Below are 8,412 nucleotides of genomic sequence, written 5' to 3'. Positions count from 1 at the left end.
TGCTCGGCTGACGCTAGTAGTATAAAGGCTACCAACAGCATTACGTTGATCCATCTTATGGGTGATAAACTGATTGGTGCGGTCAGTCTGACTCTCATGTTGTCATCCTTTGCAGGTCTTGATTTGTCGGTTTTGATGACCGGTCGACGGCTCCTGGTAGAGCGATCCACGTTATTTAGGATGCGTGGCTCAGAGATTCGTTAAGGGATGGTCGGTGTAGATGTCCGTTTAGGCTTCCTGTAGTATTGCCCTGAATGTTCTGCTACTGTGGCAGCTTGCTCTGATTGACCCTTTGTAACAGCCCCAACGCAGACTGTCTTGGATGTTTCCCGAACTTTTACTGGTCCCGACACAATGCATCCGAGTACAGTACTTTGTAATATGGGTTGGCCAATTCTTAGTGGTATCTGATGAGGCTGCATCAGACGGTGGTAAAATTCGGCTCCAATCAAGAATTCAATTTCAATTACTTTCACCTGTGCCGTGGCCAATAACACATATTGGTTCTTAGTTCTGGAAATCGCTGGTTGGCTGAAGGCTGCTGCCGCCATTATTCCGCTGTCCTTGTGTAGCAATGTATGATGCGGCTGTTGGCATCGGAAACAATGTCTGCTTGAACACTCCTGAGAGCTGTGCATGGCGATGATGCATTTTGGGCATCGGTTAGTTTCTCGAATCCATCGTCGGTTCACGTGCGTTACCTTGAACGTCACGCATTTGTATACTGTGTGCCCAGTCAGCATGCAGTAGCAGCAGACTCTTTTAGACCTTAGCTCTCTGGTCAGTGCCGCTCCGGTGGTGGCTTTGGCTGGTCGGTTGCTATTCCTTGCTACCTCCAGCGCTCGGAAGCGATGGTTAAGAAAGTCCAGGAACGGGCTAACAGATTGCAATTCAGTTGAGTCCTTGGTTTCTTGCTGCAGTAAGGCTAAATTTAATCTATCCAACTTTTTCCTTAGAATGTACAACAGCATGCTGTCCCATTTGAGTTCGACTGGATCCAGGTCCACTTGCTTCAAAGCGCTAAGCGTTTTAACGGTGGTGATAGAAAGTCGTTCAGCTGCTGTTGGACCCTTAAGAAGAGGACGGAGTTGAATCCTTGCCTTTCTGGGTTTTCCCAGTCAATGTTGAGTACATCCCGCTTGTCCTGGATACGGTTCCACGCTGTCAGGGCAAGCTCTTGTCTCTTTGGCAAAGTCGGTTGAGCTGACCATCTCTGCACCATTATCTCAAAGGCGTTCAGCTCATAGTTGAAAGAGGCGACGTCCGGAGCAATCATTCTTGTTGGCGTCATTCGTCCTGCTTCCAGGGCCGCCAAGTTGATCAACTCTTCCCCAAGGTTCGTTGCGATTGCCGGCCTTGGGGAGGTGCTGGCTGGAGGAACCTTCGGGATCGCGATTCGGGCTCCGGCTGGCACCTCTGGTTGGCGGATGCTGGAAAAACTCCAGATATCTCTGGGACTGTTTCTGCGTGTACTCGTATAGCAGGAGATACTCATGCTCGGCCGGTAGCTCTTCTGTCGCCATCAGGGCGCTGTGACCCTCTTCCAGTTCCCGTGCCAAGCCTTGCAGCCGTCCTGCTTTTCACTCAACAGCAACAAGGACAACCGGTGTTACTCACATCTACTGGACCACGAGGGACCACTGAAGCATTTAATTAAACCCGTCAAGAGCACGATCATCCTGCGGTTTCGCACTACCGCACGTGTGCGAATAAACAACCACTTTTGTTTCCATCCAGCTGACCAGAATGTGCTTCACTCTCAGACAACCCTTAAGCATCACTTGAAGTCACGACATTAGAGAGAAGTGAAGCTGGGCCGGGATAATTCCGTCTGGTCGAGGAGTTTTAAAGGGCTTGAAAGTTTTAATGGTCCATGTTATGCGATCTTCGGTGACGATACTGTTTAACAGGCACCTTAGAACTGTGCTAAGAGAGGGGATATGGGTTTTACTGGGACAGTCGGTGCACCCCGGGATGTGAGTGTCCGTCATTAAGTCTAGTGAGTCTTTGCAGGAGTCCATCCATCAGCCGTCCTCACCTTGCAGTAGTGATGGCGAAAAAATGTTCGCAAACAGCTTACGCAATCTAACGGCATCGGATGTGGACTCGATGCCATTGCCAGAGGGAGGGTTTTGGTTAGCAGTCTACGGTAGTACCATCAATTGATTCTTTTCTGGATAATTCTCTTAACAGACACCAGGCGAAGTGTATGGTTCGAGATCCAATACTCACTCAGGACTTTCCATGTTAGTATTCTGTCGAAGAGGCACAAAGATGCCTTATGTATACGCTGTACACGTTTGTTTTATTTTTTATACCCTGTAGAGGCGTGGCAGACCCCACAACGTATATATATTTTTGATCAGGATGACAAGACGAGTCGATATAGCCATGTCCGTCTGTCTGTCTGTCCGTCTGACCGTCTGTCCGTCTGTCTGTATGAGCGCAAGGATCTCAGTAAGTACAAGAGCTAGGATAACCAAAATTGGTATCAAGGTTCCTATAAGCCCTAGGCAGATGGAGTTTATTTATTTTTTCTGATACACCCCCCACTCCCCCGCAATTCGTGTTTTTTCTTATAACTTCCGTAATTCTCGGAATTTTGAATTTTGGTAGGTACATCCAGTTAGTACTAATGTGTCCGTGTGCCAAATTTCATCATGATAGGTCAATTCTGAAGAAAGTTGTAGCCATAAGTAAAATCGCTGCTCATGCGCTGCCTGCAGCTCTGTCGGCAGCGCTGCCCGCAGCTGTTGTTGTTGTTGCTGCTTTGGTTCAACTTTGTGCTGCATACATACATGCATATAAACACGCATAGGTACGTTATGTAAATGTATGCTTTTAAAACTGAACATAAACATGTATTCTAATTTAATTTAATTAATTAATTCATTCATTCATTTTTTTAAATTTAATTTTTTTTTTTAATTTTTCCTTTTTGTGGAGAGTACAGGGTATTTTACTGTCGGGCTTGCTCGACTGTAGCGTTCTCTCTTGTTTTGTTTGTTTTGTTTTATCTCCGTGTTCCACAAACAAAAAACCCAACCCGGATAAAGGTAGTCCTATTTTTATTTATCACTTTTTACCTGTACTGATTTTTTATTTTATAAAATATGTTGCAATAAATTTATGGCTTAAAATGGTCAATTAAATTTTCTATTTTTTAGTACTTAATTGCGCACAGAGTTAACGATTACTGCATTTCTTTTATCATTGTTGCTTTTGGCCAGCTCGCTCAGCGGCTTGCGCACCCCGCTATCCAGCAGAGCCGTGCTCGAGGGTGTGAAGCAGCCGTGTACGTGTGAAATGGTGGAGGAATCTGCAAGACAAGAGCAGAGAGGAGGAAAGGAGGTTAGTCAATATGCAGTATATGATAGGTAGGTAGCGGCATTAGTGAGCCTAATCTAATTTGCTGTTAATAATACACATAATCTGGCAACACACTGCGACAACGCCACAGTGACCAGTAAGATATTCTGTAGAAGTAAATGTGTATTCTCAACAAAATATATCTCTTATTATTATGGCGATTGCTACGAGAAGAAATTTAAAATTAATAACTTTTAAGCTGATTATGATCTTAATTGTAGGTCAGGACACGTCAATAACGCTGCGAAGTATGTAGGTATTAAATAAAAATTACCCCATTGGGTATTATTTATTTATCGACAAATAGAGCTATCGATGTGAGAAAAAAATCAAAACAATACAGTACTTATAATATATATATATATATATATGTAATATAAAACTGCCTATATAAATAGCAGAAATTTCTCATTACGAATCCGACTCGGTGGGGGAATTTTATTTGCCAAACGGCCAGTTATGTCCCGATTCACAGCAGAAAGTAGTCTGCCTCGTCTTTTATGATTGCAGTCGTGCACAAGGGATCAGCAACGGTGGAGGTGGAGTATCTAAGTAATCGTGGACAAGTAATGTCAGCATCGTCGTATTACGAGAGTAAGTAGCATTTCAAGTAAGTGTCAGTTTGCATGACCGCGGTTTACCCTTGTACTTATGGTACAGAACAAGGTAAACCGTGATGAGCCAAGACCCCGGATCGCATTGTTGATTACCCAGGGTTCCTGTATTAGGACTAAGTCTTCTTCGCTGTTGCTAGACAAAGGAGTAATGCTAGTAATTCTTGGAATTTTTGATTCAAATTTGGCAATTACATCCGGTTAGTTCTGTGTCCTCGTATTATGTTGTTTTATGTCATCATAAAAGGCCAAATTAAGGAAAGTTATACCCATAATTAGAGTCTCTGCCCATGCCCATGCCGGCCCTAAGCTGTTTTGTCTTAATACTGTACTTCACACATATACGCACATACAGATGTATGCAAATATGCATAGACAAATTTTGATGTAAATTATGCTGTATGCATTTTTTATACCCGATACCCAAAGGGTAAAAGGATATACTAGTTTCGGCCGAATGTATGTACCAGACAAAGGAAGTGTAGCAGACCCTACAAAGTATATGTATTATTGATCTGGGCGACAAGCCGAGTCGATATACAAGGTGTGTTCCAAAGTAAACAGGACTTTAAAACAAAAACAGAACAAATGGTTTTTTCGCCAAAATCAATTTATTTTATTCAAAATAATCTCCTTCTGATCCAAAAGCATGTCGAACGAGTGTTTTAGCTCGTTGGCCGGTATGGCCGCCAGTAAGAGCTAGTGCAAGAGCTAGAATTACCAAACTTGGTATCCAGATTCCCCTAAGTCGTAGGCAGGTCAAGTTTGTTTTTTTTTATTCTGATTATTTATTATTATTTAATTAATTAAATTAATCAAATTTGTTTTATTATTTTTTTCTCGCTCGACTTTAGCATTCCTTTCGTGTTTTTGCTTTATTTAAAAAATCTGTCCTCATGGACATGTTCCTTAAGTAGGGAGATCTTGCAAGATACAAAATTCGAAGAACAGAGTTAAAAGACTCGGAATGGCAGGTCGTGGGGCTGAAATATTTTGATCCGTCTGTGATGCTCGCTGTTATCGAAGAGATTTATGATAAGAACATTTACGTGCACTAAAAGCCGCTGGAAATGCCGATCCGCAGGCCGTTGGATGGTCTCGCACACTGTTTCCATGGCCGGGTCTCTATGTATGCAAGTGTAACAAATGTAGCGTGGTGCGCCGGTTATTATGAGTAGCACTTTGCTTTGGAATCCTTGCAGCACTTTGATGTTACTGCGGCTGGTCGAACCTCACAGTTGAATCACGTAGGTCCAAAATGGGATTTAGCATCGCTTTGTAGAGTAGGAGCTTATTGTTCAAACTCAGTTTTGAGCATGAGCCCAGTAAGTAGAAGAGTTTGCCAAGCTTTTAATTAAGCTGCTTTCTTTTAGCCTTAACACGCACGCACTAGATAACACGCGTTGTCGAAAATTGCGATCGCCGTTAATTTCTCTCTGCGCAATGTGAACTTCACTTGAACAGACTTCTAGCTCTTCACCACTATTTCCATCGCCGCATCTATTGCTCTATTGCATCTATTTGCCTCTGTAACAATGCTGAAGCGGACGATGAAAAGCTGTGTCATTGGCGGTTGCACTCGTAAGCCCTGGCTCAACCAGCACTAGGATGTCTGCAGAGTAAAGTCTATATACTACTGGTGTATATAAACTGATGGGTCGATATGATGTTAGTTGGTGATCCGGCTTACCGGGACTTACAGCGGGCAGACTCTTAGGCGATGTGATGGTCAGCAGTTGATGCAGTGTTAAACGAATGCAATGTGTGGTACAGATGTTTTGCAAACGCATTTGCATTTTCGGTGTAAGACCGAATTTTTTTCTACGTCGATGAAGATCTGTACCGCCATGTGATCAGAGCAGAGCTTAAAGCAACTGCTGCAGGAGATTTTAGCTGGGTCAATTGCTTGGGGGAAAGCAAGGTCAGGAATTTTGGCTGGGTCCGTAAGCCAGAAAGACAGTTTCATTGAATGCAGACCGACAGTGCGCGGCCTATGAAGTTTGCGATCCGACAGCCCCACCACGCGTTTTTCGAATTGAAGTCTTCATCTGCTAGGAATTTGTGACCCAAGTTGTCGATCAGCTGCTGAAATATGGAAACATGGATACTTAGCTGGATGTGAATAGCAGTCAATACCAATGGCACCTTATGCTTTATCCCTCATTTCATAGGTATAGAACCTCCTCCGAGCGATGCCATTGGGATGATTTGCAGTAATCAGGTCATGGCCATTTAGTTTTATAAACGATTTTTTTGTCAATGTGCGTCTCGTCCTCCAACAAGACGTCGATGCACTGCGTCTTAGTAAATTGCTTCACCTCCCGTTTGCATTCCACAGCCTCACTTGCAAGCTTATTTGCATAACTTGGTGATGACTATGGTTAGTAATTGTGTCACTGTGACAAGTTGTGTGAACATTCTTCTTCATCATTGTCCCCATGCGGGAGAGCACAATTCCTGGCTGCGGGGAGGTTTATTGGTGTTGATGAGCCACGTGTAGCATTATTAATATTGATGTGGTTTCTGGAGTCGCGGACTGCATTGTCCACTTGCCTCTGATCTGCAGGTAGGACACCAACAAGGCATTCCGTTGAATAGATTGTTCGAAGGGGAGGTGCTGTTTTTGGGGCAGCACGCAGTGTGACCTCCTTGTAGACCCTTCAGTCTTTGTTTTAGGCGGTATGTATTCCGCCACAGTGGTGCTCGTCCAAGATTTGGGTGCATTCCTGTGTGCTGTAGCTACCGCCGCAGATCATTACATTTTTTGGGCGGCTCAATTTGTAGTGCATTGCACAGCCTATTGATTTGATGATTTTGTGAGGCTTTAAATTAACAAAAATTATGGACATAGGTGACTTTATGGAACCGTTGATGATATCATGGGTGAGGTGGCCAAGGTCCGCCAGTGCTGAAATAATGTCTTCAGTGGAGTAATAAAAGCCCTTCACAGCTTGTTTTGTATATGAAAGATGACCACGTTTCGATCAGCCAGTAAAAATTGGCGGCGGCTTGAGCTTACGTGATTGCTCATCTGATGCTCCTCGTCAGCAGCATCATCAGCCTCCAATTGTTTAGCCAACCTGGATGGGATGTTATCCAATGCCTCCTGAGATCGAGCCAAGCGGGCAGCGTGGTTTTTCACCGCAACAGCCTCAAAACCAATTATTTGTGGTTGGGAGGTTACAAATCTTGTATCTTTTGCCTTGAGATTTGATTAAAAACACTGTTCGGAGCAGAACAATTAATTTAATGTAAATTAAATGTAAATGCCTGTTGGCTTATGTTTGCTTAGTTCGTGTTAACAATTATGTTATCTTTATCTTGCTTAGCTGTCTCTGTTCAAGATCAATCCACTCTTGCTCTCACTTGCAGACAGAGCTTTTATATGCAGACAAGCTTTTTTCTAACGCTGCAGTCGCACATTGACTACAGCCAGTTTTTATTCTCACTCCAATTCTACACACGCTACAATAAAGTTAAGTTTAATTAAATTCGTCCCGCGTTTTTTATTAAATATAGCTGATCAGGTGATATATTCTATATCTCCTCTAAACATTTTGGTGACCTCGACGTGATCTAGAATTGGTCGTGGTTTTGTAAAATTGTTTCATATCGTTGTAACAATTTAGCTGTTTGTGCATAATTCGATGCACACATAATTTTCGGTCGCTTTACGGCATACATACAGACACACAAACAATACCACAGCACTTGTCGGCGTGCAGTTTGGTGGTTGGAATAAGTTATACGCATACATACTTGTGCCTACATTCGTGCATAGACAGACTCGCCCGCGCTAATATTTCTTTGCATTCTCTTCATTCTCACTTCTACATAAAGGGTGCTTTGTCGTGTGCTTTGTATGTGTCATAATTACGGTTATATTTTCTGTGGAGAAAATTAACTCTCGAAATGGTGGACAATCAAATAAATATGGACGTTTCAGTTGAATTTTGTAAAGCCAAAGTGGAGGCAAGTTGCTTCATTAAATTTAGACTTGCATGCTGAAGTATTAAGCAGCTGATTTAACGGCTCGAGTAGAGTTTCTGGAGAGCATTAATGTGGAGTTCAACGCAACGCAGACAGCATTGGAAAGGCTTGACGTAATGGAATTGGCAGGTGATGCGCGCATGAATTTTGTCAACGCATATCTCGCGGTCAAAGCTAAGTTGTCTCGGGAGTTGGCTATGCACAGAAGGCAACAAAATGCGCATTCTACTTCTGTTTCTCAAAACTTTGCAGAGGAGTCAACAAGCAGCACAACGTCGCGGAAAACAAGGCTGCCAAATCTGCAACTACCTCGTTTTGCGGGTGCATATTCAGATTGGCCAGATTTCTTTGCCATGTTTGCTACAATCGTCGACAGCGATCATGAGCTAAATAATATTGAAAAGTTTCAGTACCTCCGGATGGGGCTGCGCTTGAAACA

Source organism: Scaptodrosophila lebanonensis, unplaced genomic scaffold (genome assembly GCF_003285725.1).
Source record: "Scaptodrosophila lebanonensis strain 11010-0011.00,11010-0021.00 unplaced genomic scaffold, SlebRS2 tig00000061-arrow-pilon, whole genome shotgun sequence".
In the NCBI taxonomy this organism is placed as follows: Eukaryota; Metazoa; Arthropoda; class Insecta; order Diptera; family Drosophilidae; genus Scaptodrosophila; species Scaptodrosophila lebanonensis.
Note: the sequence above shows the minus strand (reverse complement) of the source record.